The sequence below is a fragment of the Dipodomys spectabilis genome, unplaced genomic scaffold (assembly GCF_019054845.1).
Source record: "Dipodomys spectabilis isolate Male_0828 unplaced genomic scaffold, ASM1905484v1 ptg000197l, whole genome shotgun sequence".
Lineage (NCBI taxonomy): Eukaryota > Metazoa > Chordata > Mammalia > Rodentia > Heteromyidae > Dipodomys > Dipodomys spectabilis.
Genome location: NW_024870874.1, coordinates 15,626,009 through 15,638,033, shown reverse-complemented (window position 1 = coordinate 15,638,033; position 12,025 = coordinate 15,626,009).

Genomic DNA, 12,025 nt, shown 5'->3' with positions numbered 1-12,025 from the left:
GGGTACCTACTGAGAACATCACAAGCCAGGATACCATGAAGACACTTGCACATCCATGTTCATTGCTGTACTATTCACAACAACCAAACTATGGAAACTGTCTAGGTGCCCTACAATAAGTGAATAATCAACAAAATGTGATACACACACACACACACACACACACACACACACACTGGAATTTTACTCATCTATTACAAAGAATAAGAGTATGTCATTTGCAGGAAAATGGATGGACCAAGAACAAATCATGCGAGGTGAGTTAAGCCAAGCTCAGAAAGTGGCACATGTTTTCTCTCATATGTGGAAGCATGATCTAAAATATAACTGGACATGATAACCTATATAGGACCCTAGGCATCCACATACAAATAAACTAAAAGAAGATACCTTTGGGGAGGAATGCAAAGGTATAACTTCTGTGAACATTTTTTTGGGGGGTGTGTGTGGCTGGTCTCAGGCCTTGAATTCTAGGCCTGAATTCTATCCCTGAACTCTTCAGCTCAAGGTGAGCCCTCTACCACTTGATCCTCAGTGCCACTTCTGGTTTTCTGGTAGTTAATTGGAGATCAGAATCTCAATGGACTTTCCTGCCCGGGCTGGCTTTGAACAGCGGTCCTTAGATCTTAGCTTCCTGAGTAGTTAGGATTACAGGCATGAGCCAACGGTGCCAGGCCTAGAGTTTGTTTTGATAAATCGTATTTTAAATGTTCACAGAAGCCAGGCACCAGTGGCTCATGCCTGTAATCCTAGCTACTCAGGAGGCTGAGATCTAAGGATCAAGGTTCAAAGCTAGCCCAAGCAGGAAAGTCCATGAGACTCTTATTTCCAATTAACACAGAAAAAGCTGGAAGTGCTGGTAGAGTGCTAGCCTTTAGCAAAAAGGAGTTCAGGGACAGTGCCCAAGCCTAGATTTGAGCTCCAGGACTGGCAACAAATAATAAATAAGTAAATCAATCAATAAATAAAAATTTAAATTAAAAAAAGAAAAGCAGTGCCCTCTCTCCCAGAACAGCACTTCCAATGCCACAGGAATGCTGACAGGCCCTATGGCTCTTCTCGTCTGGGGGTCGTAAAGGTAGGGGAAGGATGGGAAGATGTTCAGATAGGAAAGAGCTTATGAAGGGAGGAGAGAGTGTTCCTCATTAGTCTCAGGATTCTAAGGAAGCTTTGCTTTGCAAGAGGAGGTTGCAGGATTGCTCAGGACAAGCCTGGGACCCTTGATTGTCGCTGAGACTGGGCCATCCAGAGAACATCTTCAGGCCCTTCGTGCTCACCGCTCATTGTACTTCTGAGGTCTCATGACAGAATCAACAGGAGGAGAAGTCTGGCCCCTGCAGACAGCAGCCATCCCAGCCACAGAGAAGCACGTGTGTCCCCCAGCAGGCTGTTAATAAAATGAGATGCTGGGTGTTGAAGCTAACTAAAGCATAAATGACATCTTATCACATTGGAGTCAGGTGGAAAATAGATCATGCTAATGAGATAACACATGTCAGACATTTTTAAGCATTTTTCATACATCATTGCACTTGATCGCCACAGTCAGCCTCTGGGAAGTCAATATTATTTCTCTTCCTGTTTATGAAGAAGTATGCTGGGCTTTTTGCTAACCTTGTGAACTTCAGCTCATCTTCAGCTGACTTCGGTGCATTGCTTTGTGTGTGTGTGTGTGTGTGTGTGTGTGTGTGTGTGTGTGTGTGTGTGTGTGTGCCTAAACAGGCTTAAACATAGGGCCTGGTCACTGTATTTAGCTTTTATTTGCTCAAGGTTGGTGTTCTACTGTTTTATCCATACTTTCATTTCTAGGTTTTTGCTGGTTAATTGGAGCTAAAAATCTCATGGATTGTTCTGCCTGGGCTGGCTGTGAATTGCAGTGCTCAGATCTCTGTCTCCTGAGTAGGTAAGATTACAGGTGTGAGCCATCAGCGCCCAGACTAAAAATTGAGTCTCTTTTTTTTTTTTTGGTTGGTTGTGGGGTTTGAACTCAGGGCCTGGGTGCTGTCCCTGAGCTTTTGTACTCAAAGCTAGCACTATACCACTGTGCGCCACAGCTCCACTTCTGGGTTTTAAGTGGATAATTGAAGGTAAGAGTTGAAGCCCAGACGCTTCGAACCATGAGCCTCAAATCCAGGCCTCCTGAGTAGCTAGGATTATAGGTGTAAGCCACCAGTGCCTGGCCAAAATGGAGTCATTTTTAAAGGAAAAGGAAAAGAAAATAAACAGATCCAAGCTGTGTCCTGAAAGGGGTGAGTGGTAGCTGTTCTTCAGCTAATCTGTTGGGCCCTCTGCTGATTCCTTCCCAGGAATCCCCAGGCCTTTTAACTGCCCCTGAAATTGCCTTCTCTATATGGGATGCTCAGAGACACAGACTGGGCTCCTGGGGCTCAGTCAAGTACTCAAACTTCAGGAGAGCAGAGGGAAAGCGTGAGGAGAGGGACCTGTCACTCTGATCAGCAAGGTGTGCACATCTGCAGGGCAGCTACCGAGGTCCTTCATGCGCGCCCCCTAGCGGAAGGAGCAGAGATGACCACACATGTTCATGCCTGTGTCTTGGAAGACAGTACTAGTGACACCTAATGGGAGTAGAACTTTCCATTCTGTCCCTTGCAGGGCTGGGGTCAGGGGGAAGGGTCTGACATGGTGCTGGGCACCTGCACACCTGTGTATGTATTCTGTCCTGTGTGTTTGTCCCCATCACAGGTCCTTATCTGCTTGGAAATCACTCCAACTGAACAGAATCATCTCCCAGGAGACTGAATCTTCAGTGTCCAAATGGCAGCACTAGGATTAAGGTGAGGGTCAGGGGGGAAGGCCAGAGGCACCAGGCAGATTTCTTCCTCAGGAATCTCCCTCTGGGAGTCCTCCACATTATATGCCTCACCTCTACTTTGATCAGAGTTTGGCAGGCAGTGATTCCCACGATTGGGTGGTAGCCAGAGGGAGAATCATCCAGAATCCTTAGCAGAGGGGATCCCAGAAGTGCAGGAGAGCTGCCACAGATGGGGAGGGCTGGAGAGGCAACTGTCCTCAGTGTTCAGGCAAGTCTTGGGCTGCGAGAGACGAAGAAGTGCAATGTGCACTGTGGTTAAGCATCTAATAGAGCCAGTGATGGGCTGGAAGCCAGTTCTTTCCTAGAGCTATTTCAATTCCAAAGCCCCAGTTTCCTGGGCACCATTGCAGCATCTGGGAATATATCTGATTAACTCTTCAGTCCACCCAGCACAGGCCTGTCTCCCATGAAGGATGTCTGGCTCATGAGTCCTTATTGCTTCTATAGGGTAAGGGAGGCCTGGGGAGGGTGTCCCCAAGCCCCAGTTGCCATACAGGGCCAATCACAGCACAATTCTAGGGGATCTTGTTTACTTCATAGCTGGGAGATCTATTATAAAAATTTCCCAGCTGTATATATGAACTATCTTGAGAAGTGGCAGCTTTTATTTATTTATTTATTTTTGTCGGTCGTGGGGCTTGAACTCTAGGCCTGGGCGCTGTCCCTCAGCTCTTCAGCTCAAGGCGAGCGCTCTACCACTTGAGCTACAGCGCCACTTCTGGTTTTCTGGTGGTTTATTGGAGATAGGAGTCTCACGGTCTCTCCTGCCCGGGCTGGCTTTGAACCGCGATCCTCAGATCTCAGCCTCCTGAGTAGCTAGGATTACAGGCGTGAGCCACCAGCGCCCGGCGAGAAGTGGCAGCTTTTATAAATTCATACAAAGGGGGCTGGGAAGGTGGCTCAGTGGTAGAGCGCTTGCCTTGCATGCATGAGGCCCTGGGTTCGATTCCTCAGCACCACATAAGCAAAAAGAAAAAAGACGGAAGTGGCGCTGTAGCTCAAGTGGTAGAGTGCTAGCCTTGAGCTGAAGAGCTGAGGGACAGTGCCTAGGCCCAGAGTTCAGGCCCCACGACCGGACCCCCCCAAAAAAATGCATACAAAGTTATCTTATGGTTGAAAATATGCAACAACTAACTACATATGACTTTTCTTTTTTTTTTTCTTTTTTTGGTCAGTCGTGGGGCTTGAACTCTGGGCTTGAGCGCTGTCCTTGCGCTTTTCAGCTCAAGGCATGTGCTCTACTGCTTGAGCTACAGTGCCACTTCCAGTTTTCTAGTGCTTTATTGGAGATAGTCTCATGGACTTTCCTGCTTGGGCTGGCTTTGAACCTTGATCCTCAGATCTCAGCCTCCTGAGTAGCTAGGATTACAGGCGTGAGCCACTGGCGCCCGGCGAGTTTTCTTTTCTTTTTGGGGGGATGAGGACTAGCACTGGGAGTTGAGGGGTTGGCTAGCAAGGAGGATGAAAGAGCATGAGTGTGCTGGAAACAAGTTGCACATAGAAATTTGTTGAAAATGTTTTGGGAAGGGGAAAAAGAAGAAGGGATAGCGATAGAAGGGGTGAGATTGCTTACAGTATATGGCAAACACATGTGGAAATGTCACAACTAACTGCCTCCCCTCACCATATAACTAATGTAATAGAAAAAAGGAAGGAAGGAAGGAAGGAAGAGAGAGGAAGAGAGAAAGGGAGGAAGGAAAGAAGGGAAAAAGAAAAAAATGCTTGGGAAACATTATCTAGTAGGCAGTTGCTAGCTAATAAAGACATCACCTGCATTTATTTTTAAAAAGTTGACAAACAGGACTATAGCACAAATTAAATAATTTCTGCACAGAAAAAGAAATATAATCACCAGAAACAAGAGACAACCCACAGATGAGAGGAAATCACTGTCAGCTCTTCAACAGATAAAGGATTAGTGTCCAGAAGATACTCAAAAAATTTAAGAACTCAAAAAATTAAACAGCAAAAGAACAAATAATCCAACAAATAACTGAACAACTGCATTGAATAGACAGTTCTCAGAAGAAATACAAATGGCTAATAGATACATAAAGAAATAAATGTTCAACATATTTAGCCATAAAAGAAATGAAGATCAAAACTACAGTAAGTGGGCTGAGAATATGGCTTAGTGGTAGAGTGCTTGACTAAAATGCACAAAGCGTGGGTTTGATTCCTCAGCACCACATAAACAGAAAAAGCTGGAAGTGGCGTTATGGCTCAAGTGGTATAGTGCTAGCCTTACGCAAAAAGAAGCTCAGGGACAGTGCCCAAGCCCTGAGTTCAAGCCCCAGGGCTGGCAAAAAAAAAAAAAGAAAGAAAGAAAGAAAGAAAAGAAAAGAAAAGAAAAAAGAAACAGTACACTAAGAGTTCACCTCATTCCAGTCAGAATGGCAGCCATCAAGAAAACAAACAAGAAATATTAGTGAAAATGCTGGGGGGAAAGGTACTCTTGTACACTGTTGGTGGGAATGTAAGTTAATGCAATCACTGTTGAAATCAGTATGGTGATTTCCCAAAAAAAAAAACAAAAAAACTGAAATATATAGCTGAAGGAATGTCAATCAATATACAAGAAAACATTTGCATACCTATACTTACTGCACCACAAAAGCCAAACTGGGGAATCAGGCAAAGTGCCCAACAGCAGATGAATGGATAAAGAAAACATGATACTTACAGTTCCTGGAATGTTAGTTAGCTATAAGTTAAAGTAAAATGACATCATTTGCAAGAAAATCGATGGAGCAAGATAAGCCGAGATCAATAAGGCAAATATTGCATGTTTTCACTAAATTGTGGAATATAAATCTAAAAGACACACACACACACTACATAAAACATGATGGTAATGTGGGACTGTGTAGCTAGATAAAGTGGAAAGGTAACAGAGAAGGGGAATGACAGGTGAATACTGTTGGAGTATATCGTGTCTGTGTATGAAAAGAAATTCACTTCAAGACGTGGACACAAGTGAATTTTCTTTGTTGTTGTTTTTAATGTACTATGTGATTTTTTTGTTTCTTTAGTATATTCTTCTCCCTATGGTATATCCCCTGTTGTCACTGTATTTGACTTTGGTACCCTGGTATTGTATACACGTTTATTTGACAACAGAATGGTGAGACAAAGGACAAGGGGGAGCCAATGCAACAGTGACATACGCAAGACAATATGTTGGAAATGATCTGCACAACTTGGGGGAAGGATTGGAGGAGGGAAAGTAGGAGAAAAATGAGGGAAGGGATAACAAGTTTGACAAGAAATATACTTACCACCTTACTTATGTAACTCTAACCCCTCTGTACATCACCTTGACAATTAAAAAAAAGAAATTCAGATTCTCAGTTGCACTAGCTGTGTTACAGGTTATAATTTTACATAGCCACCATCATGGATAGTCCAGATATAGGCAGTCACCATCATGGTCTAAAGTTTTACTGAGCCACAGAGGAGGCTTTGATAACACCTAAAAGCAGGGCCCTGCAGACAGGAAGTCAGGAGAGGATGAGAAGAGGGAATTCTGGTTAGCAGCCATACACCTGTTCCTCTCCTTGGTCCTCACCCTGTTAATTTCTCCAAGTGCTAATGAATCTCTAGGGTGGGTCTTTGAGAGAAGGAAGCCAAAGGAGATTGGAGAAGCCCAGAATAGGAATAGGCACAGGGCCAATCAGCTTCTGGACTGGCAAAGCTGTCCTTCCGGTTGATGAACGAGTGGCTTGACGGTCACTTAAGTTTGAGCCTGGAAACTTGCGCACCTGCCAGAGCTGTGCTGGGAGATGAATGTCTTTTTTCCCCCTTTTCCTTTTCTTTTCCTTCTTTCCTTTATCTTTTTTCCCCTCTTTCCTTTCCCCGTTTTATTTTTTTGGTGGCAGTGTTTATCTGATTGGTATTTTGGTGGTGTTTGTGTGTATGAATTTCAGTGTGACTACACTGTTCTCTCAGAGATGAAAGAAAATTAAAAGCTCACACACAGTGAAAATCCCAGCAGACAAGGAAGTGCACACCCAACCATAGGGCAGGGCAGTCAGGTGTGGACTGGCTTTTCATACTTCAGCGGGCACACTTCTGCTCAGCGCTGCACAGTAGAGGTGGGCCCATGGCAAGTCCTTTAAGGGTGGGCAATGGAGGCCCCTCCTGAAGGGAACTGGGGAGGGTGCTACTTGGTCTGACTTTGGGGATATGAGTAGAGAAGTTAGAATCCTCTTCTAAGATGAACAGCACCGTCTTGACCCACTGCAGCTGCTCAGCCAGGGGCCACTTTACCTGGTGTAGACTCTGTGCAGCTGGGGGAAGAGGAACTTGGGAGAGTTGAGGGGCACTATTTAGAGAGGTGGCTTCGTGGTAATCTGGCAAGGGTGTGGAGAGGAGGGGGCAGGGGCTGGAGGCTGCACAGCTGGTTCCAAAACACCATCCCCAAATGAAATCACATGTGTGCGCATGCTTGTCTGTGGTGTGAGTCAGGTGAAGGGTGTTGAACAGCACCTCAGGCCATTTCCATCGGTTACATGGCAGGGGGCGGGGTGATGGGTCAGCCAAGGGGCTGGGGTGGGCAGAAGATGGGCTTTGAGTCTGTGCCTTTGTAGTATGTGTCTTATTTCATTGGTCACCACTGGTATGATCTGAAAGAGATCAAATGAAGTAGAAACTTTTAATCATTTACTAATTCCCTTCTCGTCCTTCCTCTCTCACAGTGGCTTTTGGTTTCCAGCTACCAAATCGACACAAGCAAACAACGTACTGCTATTGCTGTTCATGGTACAAACCAGAGCAAATAGTAGCTAAGAAGGTCGTGTTGGGGTCTCTGCCATGCCAGGCACAAGGATATGTCTGGCATCTAATACCTGTTCATTACCCTGCTGAATTCACCCAACATAAAGAAAGGGTTACTGTTTCATTTTATAGATGGAGGATTTTTGCCCCAGAGATAGTAAGTAACTCAATGGAGTATGTGGTTAATTTTTGAAAATCAGTTAAAGACTTGGGGGAATACAGAAAGCTCCTCAGAAGGGTTTAGCTGCAGAGAATTTAAAGGTGCCTCTGGCACTTGGCTTCCAGAAACTTCTAAACTGTCTATTGTAGATAAAGAATGTTAACACTGGTTGGGACCTTAGATGGAAATGATTAAGATAATAAAAGTAGAGCTGGGCATGGTGGCTCACATCTGTAATCCTAGCTACTCAGGAAGCTGAGATCTGAGGATCAAGGTTCAAAGCCAGCCCTACGCAGGAAAGTCCATGAGACTCTTATCTCTAGTTAATCACCAAAAAGCTGAAAGTGGACCTATGGCTTAAGCAGTAGAATGTTATCTGTGAGCTAGGGACATGTTCAAGCCTTAGAATCAGCAAATGCGCCCACGTGTGTGCACATGCGCGCGCTCAAAGACACACACACAAATAGAGGTAATTATATATTGCTACTGATTAAAATGTGTGAGGTACTATAAAAAGTGAAATATCCTCTGTGTGTGTGTGTGTGTGTGTGTGTGTGTGTGTGTGTGTGTGTGTGTGTGTGTGTGTGTGCTGGTCCTAAGGCTTGAACTTAGCCTTAGACTCTCATTAACTGCTGGTGCTCTACCACTTGAGCAACCCCTCCACTTCCAGCTTTGTGCTGGCTAATTGGACAATGCTCCAGAATTTGTCTGCCCAGATTGCCTTGATTCTCAGATCTCAGCCTCGTAAGTAGTTAGGATTACAGAAGTGAGCCACTGGCACCTGGCCTCATTCCAGTTCTGTGCAGGCTGCATTTCAGCTGGAGTGTCTCACTTAAGGCCCTGCAAAACTCTTCCTTCTTGCTTTGGAATTCCTCTAGTGCATGGCATTGGGCACCTGGGGAACCCACTGAGGCTAGCTGAGCACAGCTGGTATCTTGTATGCCAACTTTGATCAATGGAGCACCAATGACATTGGCATTTCACACTTTCTTCCTGGCTGTCAGCTGGCTCAGCTTGTTCTGCAGGACTGGACACTTAGACATCTATAGCAGTGACTATCTCCACCACGCAACCTTTTGTGGCTCCCTGTCTTGCCCTGTTTCACTCTTCCCATCCCTCATTCCCGCTCTCTGATATCATATTTTTTTCTTTCTTCCTTCCTTCCTTCCTTCCTTCCTTCCTTCCTTCCCTTTCTTTCCTTCCTTCCCTTTCTTTCCTTCCTTCCTTCCTTCCTTCCTTTCTTCCTTCCTTTCTTTCTTTCTTTCTTTCTTTCTTTCTTTCTTTCTTTCTTTCTTTCTTTCTTTCTTTCTTTCTTTCTTTCTTTCTTTCTTTCTTTGCCAGTCATGAGCCTGGGCGCTGTCTCTCAGCTCTTCAGCTCAAGGCTAGCGCTCTACCACAGCATCACTTCCAGCTTTTTCTTCATATGTGGTGTTGAGGAATCGAACCCAGGGCCTCATGCATGCAAGGCAAGCACTCTACCACTGAGCTACGTTCCCAGCCCTCTGTATCACATTCTAAAATAAACCTGTTTGAAGTTCTGCTTTCAGAACTCGGGCTAAAATAATCCCTAGGTCCATGATGACAGGTGTTCTTATTATCCCTGCTTCACAGAGGAGGAAACCGAGGCAGAAATAGTCAATGACTTGCCAAGATCCTGCAGCACATGATGGGTCAGCCAGTGGAAGCCAGAAATACCCTTCAAAAGAAGTAGGAGAATAAGCCGGGCCCCGGTGGCTCACGCCTGTAATCCTAGCTACTTAGGAGGCTTGGATCTGAGGATCGTGGTTCAAAGCCAGCCCGGGCAGGAAAATCTGTGAGACTCTTATCTCCAATAAACCACCAGGAAAAAAAAAATGGAGTGGCGCTGTGGCTCAAGTGGTAGAGTGCTTGCTTTGAGCTGAAGAGCACAGGGACAGCACCCAGGCCCAGAGTTCAAGCCTTACGACCGACAAAAAAAAAAAAAAGAAGTAGAGAATGAATTGCCAGGAAGCTCCATGGTTTCTTCTCCATGTGATTTTGAGCTGCTTCCCAAAGCAGAGGGCTTGTAAAATGGGGGCAAAGGTACCCCAACTCTGCATGGTATATATATACTTAGAACCATTGGATGACGACCTTGTACATACTCAGATCCCTTCCAAAAAGTCTTCTAAGTCACAATTCCTCACTTCCCCAAAATCAGCCCATTTCATTGCCATAACCCCTTCCACACTCTCCAAATTCTAGAAAGCTGTGGTGATTTCCCTACCCGGGGTTTCTCTTCCTTCTCCCCTCTCCCTTCCCCCCTCTCCCTTCTCTCCTGTCTCCTCTCTCACACCTTTTGGGTTGACACTTAGATTTGTCTGCCTGTCTGCCTTGATTCAACTCTTCGTTGGAGACACTAAGAATCTGGGATCTTCACTATCGAGATCACCCACCAATAACATGATCTCATACATGATGTTCTTTCCAGGTATTAATATTTTTACCCTTCACAAGCACTCTCCCAGGAGATAGATGTTGTTTGAGCTCAGTGTCATTGCAAAGAGAAATCACCTCTGAAAGTGCAATGACCTTCCGGGTCATGCAGCAGCTCTGTGAATCTGATCAGCTCTTACTCTCCTCCACCCCACAGCGATTCACCCAGTGAATGGAAGCTATTTTCCTTAAAGTGAGTGGGAAGAGAGCTGTTGCTTCCTTGTTCTTTTTCCGGCCGGCTGGCTGGCTGTGGCTTTCCTCTGTCCTGTGACCCTAGTTCCAGGTCATCGAGGCCACTTTGAGTCACACAGTCTCCCTTCGTCCTGCTGCTAACTATTCAGGCTCAATTAGGAACCTACATGGCTGCCCTGGCCTCACTGAATCCAGGGGGAGGGGAGACCTTCAGTCCCAGCCTAGACTAGTGGAGGGGCAGGGTCTCCTGTCAGATCCTTAGGGCAGGCTGGGAGACTGCTTCCCAGCTGCAGGATTCCCAGCTCCACCCACAATGTCCCTCTGCCTGTGTACTTGGGACCCCAACTCTCTGCTTCCTAGCTGCACTGAGGACTTTCCCAGCTGTGAGCCCACGTGGACAAACTTCCCTTGCTTCCTCCCTTTGGACTCTTCTGTAGTGTCCAGGATCTAGCCCTGCCCCCAGCCCAGACTAGCCACACAGAACAGGCCTGATCTCAGCTTCTAGAATAGCTGAGACCAGCCATGAAGAAAAGACCTGAGTGTTTGAAGCCACGCTTGGGCTGCTGGAGGAGACAGAGGTGGTAAGAAGGAGTGGGATCTGTGAAAGAAATTTGCAAATGAAGAGTACACTGGATTGGAGGCCCTGATCTCAGCCTGAGCTGCAGCACCTCCTTTCTTTCTTTCTCTTTCTTTCTTCCTTCCTTTCTCTCTCTCTCTCCCCTTCCTTCCTTTCTTCCTCCCTTTCTCTCTCCCTTCATCCCTTCCCTTCCCTCCCTCCCTCCCTTCCTTCCTTCCTTCCTTCCTTCCTCTCCTCACCCCTCCTTTTCCCTCCCCTTCTCTTCTTTCTTTGGTGCAGGCTTGAATTTAGGGCTATTCACTGTCCCTTAGCTTTTTAAATCAAGGCTTGTCACTCTACCACTTGAGCCAAACCTCCTAGCTTTTTGCTGGTTAATTGAAAATAATCTCAGAGACTTTCCTGCCCAAGCTGGCTTCAAACCGTGATCCTCAGATCTCAACCTCTTGAGTAAGTAGGATTATAGATGTGAGACATTGGGGCTCAACTCTAGTTCATTCTTACTGAACCCTTGGCCAAGTGCTCACCACTAACTCCTTCATCTACATAATCTCAATGTCGCTGCAAGGCTTGAAAGGTGGATGTGGTGATGTGAAGTTTACTGTGGGGCTTAGGGGTCTGTATAAACCACATGGAATTCTGCACGGTGACTGGAACTCAGTGGAATCTGCTTTTCCTGTCAACCCATGAGACAGGGGAAGAAAAGCTAAGTGGAAACTTGCAGAGGATGGAGCAAGCCAAAAGGGTAAGGCGATGGCGGCTCTCAGCTCTGGGGCAGTGACTTGCTTCTGTTCGGGGCTCCGGCTGGCTGGGGGTCAGGACAGGCTGGGGGAGGTGGCCGGGGTGAGGATCCATCCGGGAGGCAGGCGAGGCAAAGTGAGGCGGGGCGGGATGACTGAAGCTGGAGGCCTTCCAGAACAAAGCCGGGGTGGGAGGCGGCCTGTGGCTCCCCACCCCGCCTCCCCGAGCGCGGCAGAGCCGGACGGCCGCCAGCCCGGGAGGCCCGGGAGGCCCGGGAGGCCGAGGCCGCGGCGGT